Consider the following 14,311-nt stretch of genomic DNA (forward strand, 5'->3'; position numbering starts at 1 on the left):
AATGAAGCCTTGAATTTATGATAAATCTCTTATCATATTTCATTAAAATTTCCCATTCCTCTCTTAAAGTTTGGAAAAAAGTAGTAAAGTAAAATATATCAGAAAAATAGCCAGAAATATGGTTTTATAAATAATTTTGTTCCACAAATCTGAGGCCCTTTGTTAACAGATTTATCTTGATTAGTTAATTTGTTAATGAGTTGCTTAAACTGTACTACAAATTTCTTTAACTGACTAATGTCACTCAAATAAATCCAGTGGTGTCATAGAAATACCAAACATGAGTGACCAATGTCAGGCACTCTTAATACATCATCATTTTTTTGTGTAGGTAAGGCCTCTGGTTCTGTACTTCTTTCTGCATTATTAAAGAAGTAAATGCCCTCTTAATATGACTTTAACTCCTCAGAGTAAGAATAATAAACTCTACCTACTTCAGACTTATGTCATTACAAGGGTATAGGGTTGGTTTCCAGAAAATTGTTTATTTCTGCACTAGCACGATTATGTAGTGAAAACACTGCTTTATATTCCTAGAAATGTGCAGTCAGAATATTCTTGTTTGTCCTCAACTTTCTACCATCTCTCCAAAGTCTGAGGCATGCCATTTTACATTGATCGATTCTTTGAAAAGTTATCTTTTTACTCTCCTAATGGTCCAGATGTAGATGCAAAATGTAACAGTGAACAGAAAACACAATGTATACATTGCTTAAAAGAAGACATTTCTATTACGTAACATTATGAAATTTGTACTTTCTCATCACTTTCTCACCAGTTAAGTTTAATATCAACATAGCCAGTCATTTTGATCCTGTACAATCTATATACTGGGATTCTTCCTAAATGCTTTGGGGATGGTTAAAAAAAAAAGGCAGCAATCTTGGGGAATAGGATTATGGAGCTTCAGAGGATGAAAGGTGTTTAGAGGAGCTAGATCCAAAAAATGAAGACCAAAGTTATTTGCCAAGTTTTTCATGTTAAAAAGCTAAATGGTTCTCGCCTTCATAATCTTGTATGGAAGATAAAATATATTCAGTTGTCAAGAGAATACAATGCAAATGATTTTTTAAAAGATTTTATTTATTTACCTGAGAGAGAGCATGTGTATGAGCAGGGTGAGAGGCAGAAGGAAAGAGAGAGAGAATCTCAAGCAGACTCTGAGCTGAGCGTAGAGCCCAGTGAGGGGTTCATTTCCACAACCCCAAGGTCATGACCTGAGCTGAAACCAAAAGTCAGCTTCTTAGCTGACTGCACTACACAAGTACCTCCAGATGATGTTTTATAATAAAGAAGTCAGTAGCATAAATATAGGATACATATATCTTCTCAGGAATCAAGAAAGGCTTAATGAATAGTTGTCCTTTTGAGCAGGTCTTGAAGGTTGGAGATCATCAAATACTGGAGCAAGGAGAGATTTTCACCTAGAGAAATTGGAGCAGGGAGTAGTTGGGAGGCCATGTATTTTTTTGACTTAGCTGAAGAGTAGGAGTTAGACAAAAGGAGAAATAGTAAATATAGTTGGAAGAGTAGGTTGGCATTTGCATCATGATTTCTGAGTGCATGTAGTTTCATCTCAAGGCATTCATATTTTATTATAAGGACAGTATTTTAATGTTTCTTAATGTGATATGCTTTATGAATTATACTTTAAGTCGAATCTTCTGATGGCAGTATGTTTTCTCCATTGAGATAGGAATGAGTAAAGGAAATTAAAACAATACAAAACAAAACACTAAGAAAAAATAACTGTTATATCCAGAAACATCTGTCTTGCTTTTCTGTTTATCTTCTGCTGTATTTTTTTTAACTCTTAAGATTATGTTTGACTAACCAACCCATTGAGCCCTATGTGCTGCACACCATTTGGTGTGTTTTACAGTCAAGTATTCCATTGATCATCTTACCAAGTTCAAACACTAGTAATAACAATACTCATTGTTACAGTTGTGGTTGTTATTCCATTTATTTACAAAGATATTAAAGAGAGTTTTCTATTAACTTTTCTAAGACTGCACAATAGGGAGTGATAAATCTGGCACCAAACCTAGTCTGATTAATGCCCAAATCAGCCAGCGATCCTCACTTACCTATGTGCATATGACTCTCTGGTAGTCAACACAGCATGTTTTGCTGAAAGAAGTCAGTTTGTATTCATAGTAACTCCATAGTTCTGTGTTTCCTCATCTGTAAAAATATATATTATAGCAACTTCTCTTCACCCTGTATCATTGAAGGATAAAATGACTGTATTGGAAGATATTTTTATATCCTTATGAATACGTAGTGTTTAAGTCATGTGTAAACTTCATTTATAATCGGCATGAAACAAGCACATCATCTATAAAGGAGCAGTAATGAAGAATGATTTCCAGTCTTCTTGTATTCACAGTGAAATGACTCACTTTCAGAACTCACTGATTGTTATTCACTAAAATGACGTTTTCTCTGATGCTTATTTTAGTGCATTATCTTACTGAACTCTAGAGGCCCTAGGTGACTCCAAAAGCCCTAGTCATCAATATACACAGAAATACCAACGCTTGAAAGAAAATCCTGTTTTCAATCCTAGACAATTGTTCAATATAAATTTGCATGATATAAATAGTGGATAAGCAAGCATATAGACAGTTACATAGACAATTACAGTTTCTGAGCCACACTTATAAAATGTGGTATAATGTACTAAAAAATAATGCATCCTTTTTCGACAGGAAAAATTCATTTTTTTATTTTTGAAAGATTTTATTTATCTATCTGACAGAGAGAGCACAAGCAGGGGTTGCTGCAGAGGGAGAGGGAGAAGCAGGCTCTGCAGGGAGTCCGATGTGGCACTCAATCCCAGGACCCTGGGGTCATGACCTGAGCCGAAGGCAGATGCTTAAACATCTGCACCTGGCACCACCCAGGTGCGCTCAACAGGAAGAATTCAAATTCAAACTTCAGGTTCACTTCATACTACTTATGTGCTCTTAAAAAAATAAAAAAGCTGTTTGAATCCTCTGAGCTTTGAAGGCTTTATCTGTGAAAGGGAGAGCCTATCACTAATGAAAAAGTTGCTGAAAGATTTGGAGATAATGGTATCCAACAATGACACGAAATCAGTGATAACCAACCTGGGGGCTGAAGATTTTCCACTGTGTTTTACCGTAATTTGTACTCTAAATTGGAAAAATGTCTCTAGTCTAAAGCACTTTCATAAATCTGTGAATCAGTCACTGCTAACTAAACAGGAGTGCTCCATATTTGTGATTAGCAAAGGTTTAGAAAACTCAGGAAAAGATCTCACCTTTCAGAGGTGCTAATCAACTGATATCAGTGAGTGAGGGATTATGAAGGATGGGACCAAATGGCAGGAATGGAGTGATTAGTTAGGTGACAAGAGTCAGACACTGCCTATAACCATCTGACCTCAGTGAGGAGGATGCTGGAAGAGAAGCCAATACAGATCTAGTATTAATAATATGAAATTGAAAATTTCTGATTTTTAGAATATAAGACCATAGAATATAAGAAAATATAAGACCAATCTGGGTATCTTTCAAAAATAATTGTTAAGTGCACAGTGTGTGTCGGTTAAATGAGCAAATGAGTAGAACAATTTCATTTAAGAAATAATTAAATTTCTTTGTCACAGAAGCACTGTCCCAACTTGTCACCCTGGCCTCTATTTATGTAGCCCTTCCTTCTAGAAGTTATAGAACTAAGTCATATTCTCAAGTATGCCTGAAGCAATGCTATTTTATAACTGGTATTGCTGGCATGCCAGCTTTTTAAAAAATTATTAATTAGCAGGTTGTGTTTTCCAAACAAGCAGAGACAAAATACAAACAACAACAACAAAGGTAAGTCTTAAGGTACAAAAACTTAGAATAACATTTAAATAGGATTGCTTGAAGTACATATCGATTCAGTATACTTGGGAACCATGGGCCATTCATATTTTTTAATTTCTCACATATGCCAACTCTGTGAATGGAAGTGTCTTTTAAAAAATATCACTCTTTAAAACGCAGCTTTTCCAAGTAGATCAGCATTGTTCAGATGTAACCCATGAACACGTTTTCTTACAATAAACTTGTCCAACTTTCTGAAAAGACAGTCTTTATATGTTAAAAATGATTAAGTCATTAATTGCTAATAAAGTATTTTATAAATTGTTAATGCAGTTGGGAGAAAATGCTCTCTACTCCCTTTCTATAACCAACACTTATCTATCATTTTTATAAAGTATGTAAGTCTTTTCTGACCAGATGCTTATCCTTTAGTCTCTTGTAAATAAGTACTATTTATTTCAGGACGGGGCCTGTGGCTGAGATAAACTATCTCACCTTCCAATTGATGGCTCTGAATCACCAGGCCTGGGACTTTGCACTTTGGTCCTTTCCTTTGCCAGAGGGTCCCCGCCAGATCTCCTAAGAGGGCAGTAGAGAAGGATGGAGTCGGCTGAAGACCTCAGGGACTTACTTGCTTTTTGCTTCCTGTTTCCATCAGTGTCATCCAAGCATCATTGCTTGGATTCAACAGCAGCCTCCATCTCCTTGAGGCACTTGGAGACCACGCCCCCTAGCATCCCTCAGAGGTATCTGCACCAGCAAAAGCATGCCCTCTTCAGACCGCACTGCTGAGCCCTGCCTCCTCAGGATACCTTCTAGATTCTAGATTCTGAAAACCTCAGTCTCCTATTGGTTTTTGAGTCTGAGGCCTGGTCAGCCTTCACATCACTTAGGATCCTTGTGTTACCTCCTTATTCCTTCTTTGTTTTCGTGGCCTTTCAACCCTACACAATAGATTCCCTGTATCACAGTCCCTCTCAATGTATCTGATATGTTTTCTGTTTTTCTGGCTAGAGGATTATGATGGATTTTAACTGACATTCTTGTCCTTGCTAAGAGCGTTTTAAAATTCTTACCTGAGATTCTTTTGCTTACCTTGTGACACTTTGCCTAGTTAAATTTCATACACTGACAAAATTATTTCTGAAATATTAGTTCTAGAGAATGAACTGTTAAAATTTACGTGACTATAATGCATATATTTATAATGAACAAGTGTTCCCTTTCATGGGTTGGGCATTTCTCAAATCTTGTTGGGACTTATAAGGGGGAAGAGGTTTATATTTGTAGTGACATGACATTGAAATGAAAATCATCATGGATCCTCTTTCTAATTCATATTTCTGACCTAGCCAGCTCCAGGCAAATTCTTAATTCATTTATGTGCACCATAATCAATTTTTGTGGATCTTTAAATTTTACTTTATTCTTCAGGAATAAAGTTTTTGTCAAAATGGTTGGGCAGTTTTGGCCTATAGATGCCTTCAGGAGAGCCTAGAGGTCCTGCTCTGGTCTGTGAGAAATTTCAGAGCATTTTGAAGGGGCTAATAACTTAAATTCTAACTAACCAGCCACAGAGCTTTAAATGTTAAATGTTATAAGTTCGATTTTTCACAAGGAAAGGCTTCAAATCTAATCACCTCGTGGTAAGAATTTTCATCTAAGTCAACCACCATCAAACTTTTATGTCAAGGGAACAAGGAGACAACGAAATGTGGCTCATAGGTGAACTAATTTTGACTCAGTCTGTGGTCTATTTAAATTGTGATTTTCTGCAGTTTGTGATTATACAGGGGGAAAAGATCCATTTTTCTGGCTTAATCAGATGAAACCATAGCTAGTTATGATAAACTCATTTCATACAAAAAGTATTCTTGACACTACTTCAACCCAGACTTTGCCCAGAACACTCACATGTTTTCCCTCATAAATCTAGCAAATGTAGCCATTTCTGAAGGCACAGAAAGAACAGGTTTATCTCAATGGAATGAGAACCAGCAAAACAGGTTTAAAAAGTTTAAAGTATTACAGTTTGAAGTATTTTACAGGTATTTACACAGGTAATCCTCACAACAGCCTTACAAGATTGTTATTATTAGCTTTGTTTTACAGATGAGAAAAATAAGGTCCAAAGAAGTTAAATATCATTCCTAAGATTCTGTAACTAATAAGGTCGGGATTTAAACTTTGGAAGTCTGGATATAGAATCTATAGTCTTTTTTTTTTTTTTTTTTTTTTTTAAGATTTTACTTATTTGAGAGAGAGAGAAAAAAATACAAGCAGGGGGCAGGGAGCAGAGCCAGAAGGTGAAGCAGACCCCCTGCTGAGTAGGGAGACTGACATGAGACTTGATCCCAGGACCCTGGGATCATGACCTGAGCTGAAGGTGGATGCTTAACCGACTGAGCCACCCAGGTGCCCACGGAATCTATAGTCTTAACCATGAATCAAATTGTTTCTTATTGATTTCCCATCTATTAATTTTAATGAATTAGTCACTGTTTTATTTTACTATTTTTTAAGATTTATTTATTTATTTATTCAAAGAGAGAGAGAGAGAGGCAGAGACACAGAGGGAGAAGCAGGCTCCATGCAGGGAGCCTGATATGAGACTGGATCCTGGGTCTCCAGGATCACACCCCTGGCTGCAGGCGGCGCTAAACCGCTGTGCCACTGGGGCTGCCCTTAGTCACTGTTTTAAATCCACTCTTCCTAACCTCGCAAGTACAGAGACAGAAAAGACAAGGCTCAGGGGTTATAAATAATATAGTCATTTCTCCTTGAAGGCATGCTTTAGGCATTCCCGTAGGGATCCTGAGAAAAATAATGGAGAATCTTTATCTATGAAATGATTTTGGCGTGGTCTCCTTTGGTTGCTTACAGTACATGCATTTAGAATTTATGGATTTATGTATGGTTCAAGATCTGCCAAAAACTGTCAAGAGTCAGCATGTGACTCTATCAGTAATAAATGACAATGTTTCATAACTAAAGTATCTTTGTGTAAGTGATGCTCTGCAGACACCACTTAGAGAGAGAGTCCCTGTATGTAAACTGTGTTGGGGTTCGCCTACCATGCTATGCTGTCAAGGGTCCTAGTGAGTTCGGTTTGTACAGTCATGTTTCCATATGCATTCCATTTAGCTCATAATTACCTGAATTCTTTGAATTACTGGTGAATTTTGATTCTGTATGAAATATGTGATTCTTGTAAGTCTGATTTGAAATCTACTTTTTGCTTCCTCAAGGAGTTTCCTACAGTTAAATTCTTTGAGAATTCCAAGAATTTCAGTGCCAAAGCTGTATGCTACCTTTGGCTTGTGTAAGTGGTTATCATGAGCACTGTTAACTTATTCAATAAACACATCACAAGCAACAGCAGCTTGTTCAATAAATATTTATTGAATCCATACTAGGTGCACAGAGCTGTTTTAGTCACAAAACGGAAAAAATACTCCTTTTGTGTCACATAATCTAGGTGAAGGAAACATAAAATAACAAAAATGTGAAAACAATAAAAATGATATGGCATGTTGTGAATGTGCCTTGACAAAAATGAAATTAATAAGGCTGTTAGGGAACAAGAGTGTTGAGATACCAAATTGGCATTTCGTATGGAAAAGACCTGGGCAGCGTCTCTGAGAATGTGATGTCTGACCACAATCTTAATGGAGTAAAGTAGTGAGACTTGTCAATATCTGAGGGAAGAGTTTTCTGGCAGGAGTGTGCTGGGTGTGGTTGAGAAGACATGAGTGGGGACAGAGCAGGAGAGAGATGGCAGGAAGCGATGAAGGGAGTAGCCTTGGAGTAAGATCAGGTAAAGGTCATCAAGTAATGCTGGAAAATACGGATTTTGTTCTGTATTTGTTTTAAAATGGGAAGCCACTGGAGGGCTTTGGCAGAGCAGTGGCACAACATGGCTCTGCTTTTCCAGCTCTGCTCTGTCTGCTGTGTTGAAAATAGTCTGGAAAGGAGTAAGGGGAAGGAAATGCAATGGTGCAGCTGAGAGATGAATCAAGTGTGGCATGTCTGTCAGTGCAGTCAGGAAAACCAAAGCCACTGTATGTATTCAAGGGATTAAAACATATGTAGGGATTAAGGGCTTAAATAACCTTTGGGAAACCTGAAGAGTAAAGGTCAGAGAAGCTACATTAAAGCTCTTAGCTTGATGATGCCTGGAAGATTCTACAATTCTTAAGATTCTCTGAAAAATGCCACAAAACTATGTGAGGCTACAGAAGGCAAGTGGGGAGGGTAGTTGTGAAGAACACGCCTGCACATATGTGAGTATCAAACATGCATCTGGCTGCAAGTGCCTTTGGAGAATAATGGCCTCCCTCTTATCTCCTCCAGTCGAATCTCGCACAAGTGCTTATCACTGACAAATCCTATCCTTCATTTGTACCTTGTAAAATTCCTGGAATTATTACCTCTTTGTCGAATTGCCTTCAAAGTAATTTTCTTTTCATATGTCATTCATTATTCAATGGCTTGATGTAGAGATAAGATAAATACTGTATGATCTAACTCTGTCCTCCTGGAAGCAGGGGTTTACCTAATTAATTTTGTTATACAATAACTAAGTTGTATATTTTGATATCTTTCTTTCCTACTAGTGTACTAGCTTGTTGAGGAAGGAAAATCCTTTTCGTTTTTGTATCCCCAGAATATAGCACCTTCCTGAAATATCCTAGATGCACAATAAATACTTTTTGATTGAATGAAAAATTTTCCATAATAAAAGAAATTATCATGGGTCAAATTGAATGCCAACACTCTGAGACAATCCATATGAACAAGTGGAGAGGTGTATATTAAAGTGATTTACACTAGAGAAATTATCCGTATAGAATTATGATTCAAATTTGGGTGAGTTTGTGAAGGGAGTATAGAACATGAATAAATGTGAAGAGCAGAAAAATATGTAAGAAGCAAGATTTTTTAAAAAGAAGGTATACAAGGCACAGCAAGGCTTGAAACAGCTGTGGATTATTTGGAGTATACCATTTCATTTTTTTTCTGTTATTCTTACTATTTAATCAAGGGAATCTTTCAACTATTCCTGGTGGACTTGGGAAGAAAAGATTAGAGATTTGTATTCTCAAGGTTTACCAAGTATAATGGAATTGATATGCTTGTATTTTTTTCAGATACCATTACACTTTTGGTGCAATTCTTTGTAAATAGACAGCTCAATCTTCTTGTCAAGTTCTGAAAGGATATATCTAAGAACTATCCAAGAAAACATTTTGGAAATTGTGCTTATTATAAAACAGCAATGCAATCACAACAAAACCCTATTTAGAACCGGACTCTATGCCATTGCTTTCCATGGAGCACTCTTTACCTGACGGTGCTGGGCAGGTTAGAATACCTGCTCCAGAAGCTGGAGCTCAGTCACAGCAAAGGCAAGCAACACACACATCTGTTAAGAGGGTCTGGTTTTCAACAATAGACACTTAGCTTTCTCATGACTTAGAATAAGCATTCATCATGAACATGACAAGTTGCTACGAGTAAGATAAGGTTAACTAAAGAAGATTCTTGGATACACATGGTTTTGTTTAATTGTATCCTGACTGTCATTCTGAAGGAAGATATTATTACATTCTTCATTTTATAGGTAAGTAAACTGAATCTTAAAAGAAGTCAACCAATTTATCCAGTTAACAGCCAATGAATGGAGGGGCTCCCAGGTTCTCATGTAAGCTTCCTACTGACACACTCATTTGCTACCAAAGTACTGACTTCATATACTGAGCCCCAGATATGGGCTAATGCTTGATATGCACTTTCCAAATTCAACCTTTGGAACCAGATTTTTTTGGGGGAGTATAACTAGCCCTGTGTTTTTTCTTTTGAGAGGATTGATGCTTAGTGATGTTCAATGACCAATGCCAAAGAAAGAATTTAAAACCATTTGGAGGGTAAAAGCAAAACAAAACAAAACAAAAAACCAATATATATGCATCCTTATCTCTATGAAAACTATTTTTCTCCGCATCAGTAGTTATTTATTTGGTTTCTCTTTATAGGAATTATGTTGGATTGTCTGTTGTTAATGAAGCACCACCAACACTGTCTACTAGGATTGCAAACTAGGTTTGAAAGTATCCCTTCCCTCTCTAGCTCTGAGTTGGAGTTTGTCAATGAGAGGAACTCATAAAGGATTTGGAGGGGAAGATGGAGTGGAAGTCATTCTTCTTAGGAGGCCGCAGTGGGCAGATGTAGCAGTTTCTCAGCCACATCTGTGAGCTCCCAGTTCTCCATCATGGTGACCAGATGTAGAGGCTCCAACAATCCCCATGAGCTTTGGCTTCTCTCCAGTTCCTGCGGTGCAGTGGCTGCTCTTCCAGGCTTTCACTAGTCATCTCCTCTCACATTGGTGGGATCCCCAACTCCCACACTAAATTCCTCATTCTTATAATTTCTATGGAAATTCTATTTTCCTGACTGAACCCTGATGGATACAGGTGGAAGATTTGTCCTGTGGTCTAATCTAAGTTGTGTCATTGCCAGTAAAGGTGCAGTGATTCTTGGCCACTGGGTGGAACACACTTGAAATTTTAAAAATTATGTATATTGCAATAAATTCACTTCATTCTACCAAATTGACTGTGGGTGGGGGTGGGTGGGGGGTATGATAGAAGGCATCAGAGAATTAACATGGGCAAATAAGCCTGTGGAAATGATACAGTGAATATTTACCCTAACTGCTTTGACTGGTGGAGTAATGCCAGTAGGAGGACAAGAAACAGGAATGGCATGTGTTGGCTTTGATGTCAAGTGGATTGCACACCCATAGGCAAGAGGATTCTGACATTATTCAAGCAAAAATAGGAACAGTTTTCTTCTCAATGTCTAGAAATGAGACTAAGGATTTAATGTGTTAATAATGATATTGGTATATTATATACTGACTATATTTTTAAAAATCTGTACTCTAGAAAATGTACTTTACTTTTTATTATCAATATGGCTACCATTTGTTGAGTCTGTACAGAGTTTGAGCCCACTGAGTTTATAAGAAATTACATATATTTTTTGTGATAGGTAATGTAGCACAAGCATATGAAAATGACATGTTCAGGTAAGCAAATGTTTTTAAAAGCCTGGATTTTTAAATCATAGATCATAAATATAAGGTCTTACTACATACCAAGGGACAGCACATTAAACTATATTTGGTGGGGAAAAAGAGCAGCTTCATGTGTGCAGGATATACAAACCTAAAACAAAATGATGGCACTGTCACTGATGCTGTCATAAAGATTAATGCAGAGGAAGCCTTTTGGAAACAAAACCTGCTATTAAATGTTCGTTATGAGATTCAGCCCCATTTATCAGTACCCACTAAATAAAGATTAACAGCCTTCTCTCAGTTACAGATGTTACTTATTCTGTCTATGTCTCTGAGAGATAAAAGAATCTTTATCCATAATACTGCTGCCAATTTATTATTGAATAGAATTAATATTAAATGCATTGTTTGTGTACACAGATATATTATTTGACTCTTAATAATCCAATCAAAACAGTGATACACCATGCTGTCTATCTATGACTAAACCAGACTATAGACAACATTTTGTTAGACGCAAGTGAATACTGATTTTTGAATGCAAAACATGATTTATTGAGTATAATATTTCCAAAATAGCATGAAAAAGAGCTAGGTCTATAGTATGGTGAATGTGTCATGAACCTTCCCCACAGCATCACAGAGAATGTATCGAGACAATTCCCAATTCAGAATGTCATTTACGGTGACGACAAAAACACCTGGCTTCTGCCTCTCTCACTTGAAATGTTGAACCTCTTGGAATCATCATAAATGGTGATGTTGCACAAATGTCCAAGAGGAGACTTACTTGGCGGTGTTTGCCTTTACATGTGTTCAACAACATCATGCCAAGTTTTAATGTATAAACTTAATAAAAGAATTGTGTCAGAAAAAAATACATTCTTGTATTCTTGTGTTCTTGTGAGACTTCTGTCTTGATTACTGGATTTTACAGCTTCTAAATATCCACTGTCCCTTGTTGTTTGACCTTCATTTCAGCTGAAACACCATCTGTCACTGGTCTGCAGTCAGTTCTCAGTACCTATGTTCCTATATCCCTGTTGGGTGGTGCTCACTTGTGTTCTTCAACCCACCTCCCCAATGAGATAAGCATTACACCAAAGGGCCAACAATTAGTGAAGGAAACAGTCATCCCTCTAGATGGGAAACTCCATGGAGAGCAGCAGCTCTGTGTTGTTTGTTTCAATTACCTCCCTATCTACAATACTCAATATAATTCCAGGAACATAGCAGGTTATCAATGTATATTTGGTGAATGAAAACATAAATGACTTAGATAAAATATTTTTAAATACTTTCTTTTCTTTTTTCCTTCCTTCCTCCCTCCCTCCCTTCCTTCCTCCTTCCTTCCTTCCTTCCTTCCTTCCTTCCTTCCTTCCTTCCTTCCTTCCTTCCTTCCTTCCTCTCTCTTGCTTTCTTTCTTCACATCAAGGGACCTTGTAGCTTCCAGCACCAAGACATTTTTCTTCTATAATAGTCATTTTGGCAGTAGTAAGATATGATCCGTGAACCATACAAACCAACATTTATATCTCACTCTCCTTACAATGTCAGAGGCAGTGGCTTCTGCAGCTCTGCTCCCCATATTTCTCATTCCAGAGCTGGTCTGGAGGAGAAGCTTACACTGAGGACATGTGATTCTCATTGGGGAGGAAAAAACAAGATCTTTGGAAGACATTCAAGTGATATTTCTGAAATTTCTGCTTGGTCTTGGTTTATTTCATATTCGCTGCATTCCACTGGCCAAACCTGTAACAATGGTCAGACCCAGATCTGTGGGGAAGAGTGCAAAATGTCTGACAAAGAAAAGGGGAGCAAATCATTGGCAACAGTAATGCAATCCGCCTCACTTCTCTATAAAATTTCTCCTGTAAAGTATGTTTCAGAAAGTAACACCCCACTCTAAGTATGACTTTCAAGGTCCAGAATTCCTTATTCAAAATGTTTAATTAAAATTATGGAAATTAAAAAAAAGTACTTTGGCATCAAACACACTGAATTCAAGCTTTCCAGTGAATATATCTGTGACCTTTATAAGTTTCATAGTTACCTGCCCTCTGTGCATCTTAGTGCCAGGATATGTAAAAAAATTGAACTAAGGTATCTACCTTGTAAAGTTGTCATGCAAATTGCATAATAACATGTAAAAAAACTCCAAAGACAGCTCCAGATTTAGAGCAGCACCGCGCCCCCCCCTCTTCTACTTTGTCTGAAATGTCTTCATGCTAGGATCAACACTTAGTTTCACTGCTTTGCCCAGTACCTGTTGGCCTCCTGAAATCCACCTTCTTTTGGCATTTTTAACAAGAACACGCCTAAGTTACTCATCAGCAACTGGTTTTGATACTGAAAGCTGGGTATTTGTTTCCCACCTCCAAGGGTTAGGGTTCGACTGGCTTCTGTATCTACTATATTCTCCCAACCTACAGTATTTGGTATAAATAAAGGAGTGGTCTTATTTTTCCTTTTTAACTCTAGAGATCTTCTAGGTAACTGTCATCCTTTCCGTCCTTTCCTGTACCCTTCTTCATAGCAAAGACATAGAGAAACTTATGTAAGAATATAGTTACTGGCAACAGGAAACTCAACTTTTCAATTTTGTTCTTGAAGAAGAATCTCTCTTCTCTCCCACCCACATTCTTTTAAAGCATCTCAGAATAAAGTGACTGTTTGTACTGTCTTCCAACTTGAATAATCTGACAGATTGCTTCTGAAATGAATCTTAACTTAAATCAAAATACAAAACTTTAATTAACAAATGCAAGTAATGCTGTACATATGGATTTTGCCTAGCATCATGACAATTTTCCTATACTGCTTATCAGGCTTTTGGTAAAAATCAAGAGTGCTTATTAGTGTGACTTTCGACCAGCAACAATAACAAAATATTTATGGCAAATATATAAAGCATTAGAATATACATGTATAATTATATATGTACATTTCATATATGTATAACAAAGTTCAGCAATAAAGTGATTTAATTATGCCCCTGTAAAACTGTCTCATTTTTGTGTTTCAGAAAATATTTATTTGACCACTTTGTCTTTCAGTCATCTGTTCATACATTAAATAGACATTTATTTATAGGATCTGTACTAGACACTTCTCCTGAGAGTTAGAAATGTAGGTATGATCATTCATGTTCTCATGAGAAATAAAAGTAAATAATTATAGTACCATAGATTTGAGCTACAAAGAAATATATTTTATTTATGTTGCATAATATAGTATAAATTGAGTATTGTGAAAGCAGTAGTTCCCAAAGAATATTAAAAGGATATGTTTCTACATGCCTGAAATTGGTCTCTCTCTCTCTCTCTTTTTTAATATACATTGCCTTCCTGTGACCTCACAATGACAAACTTTCTTTGGCAGTGGCACAATTCAA

The 14,311-nt window shown here is 36.8% G+C and overlaps 1 protein-coding gene across 4 annotated transcripts in view; it reads left to right on the forward strand.

Annotated features, from left to right (window-relative positions):
* NETO1 (neuropilin and tolloid like 1) overlaps positions 1-13,920 on the forward strand; it is a 130,367-nt gene extending 116,447 nt beyond the window's left edge. Inside the window, exons 11-12 of one of the 4 annotated variants that reach the window (XR_007411637.1) lie at positions 8,987-9,459; positions 9,872-13,920. The gene's annotated coding sequence lies outside the window, so the exon portion shown is untranslated. Of the gene's footprint in view, positions 1-4,298; positions 4,446-4,494; positions 7,247-8,986; positions 9,460-9,871 lie in introns of those variants that run through there. The other 3 variants (XM_049111840.1, XM_049111827.1, XM_049111832.1) reach the window with 3 other exon arrangements.
* The last annotated feature ends 391 nt before the right edge of the window (positions 13,921-14,311 follow it).

Source organism: Canis lupus, chromosome 1 (genome assembly GCF_003254725.2).
Source record: "Canis lupus dingo isolate Sandy chromosome 1, ASM325472v2, whole genome shotgun sequence".
Lineage (NCBI taxonomy): Eukaryota > Metazoa > Chordata > Mammalia > Carnivora > Canidae > Canis > Canis lupus.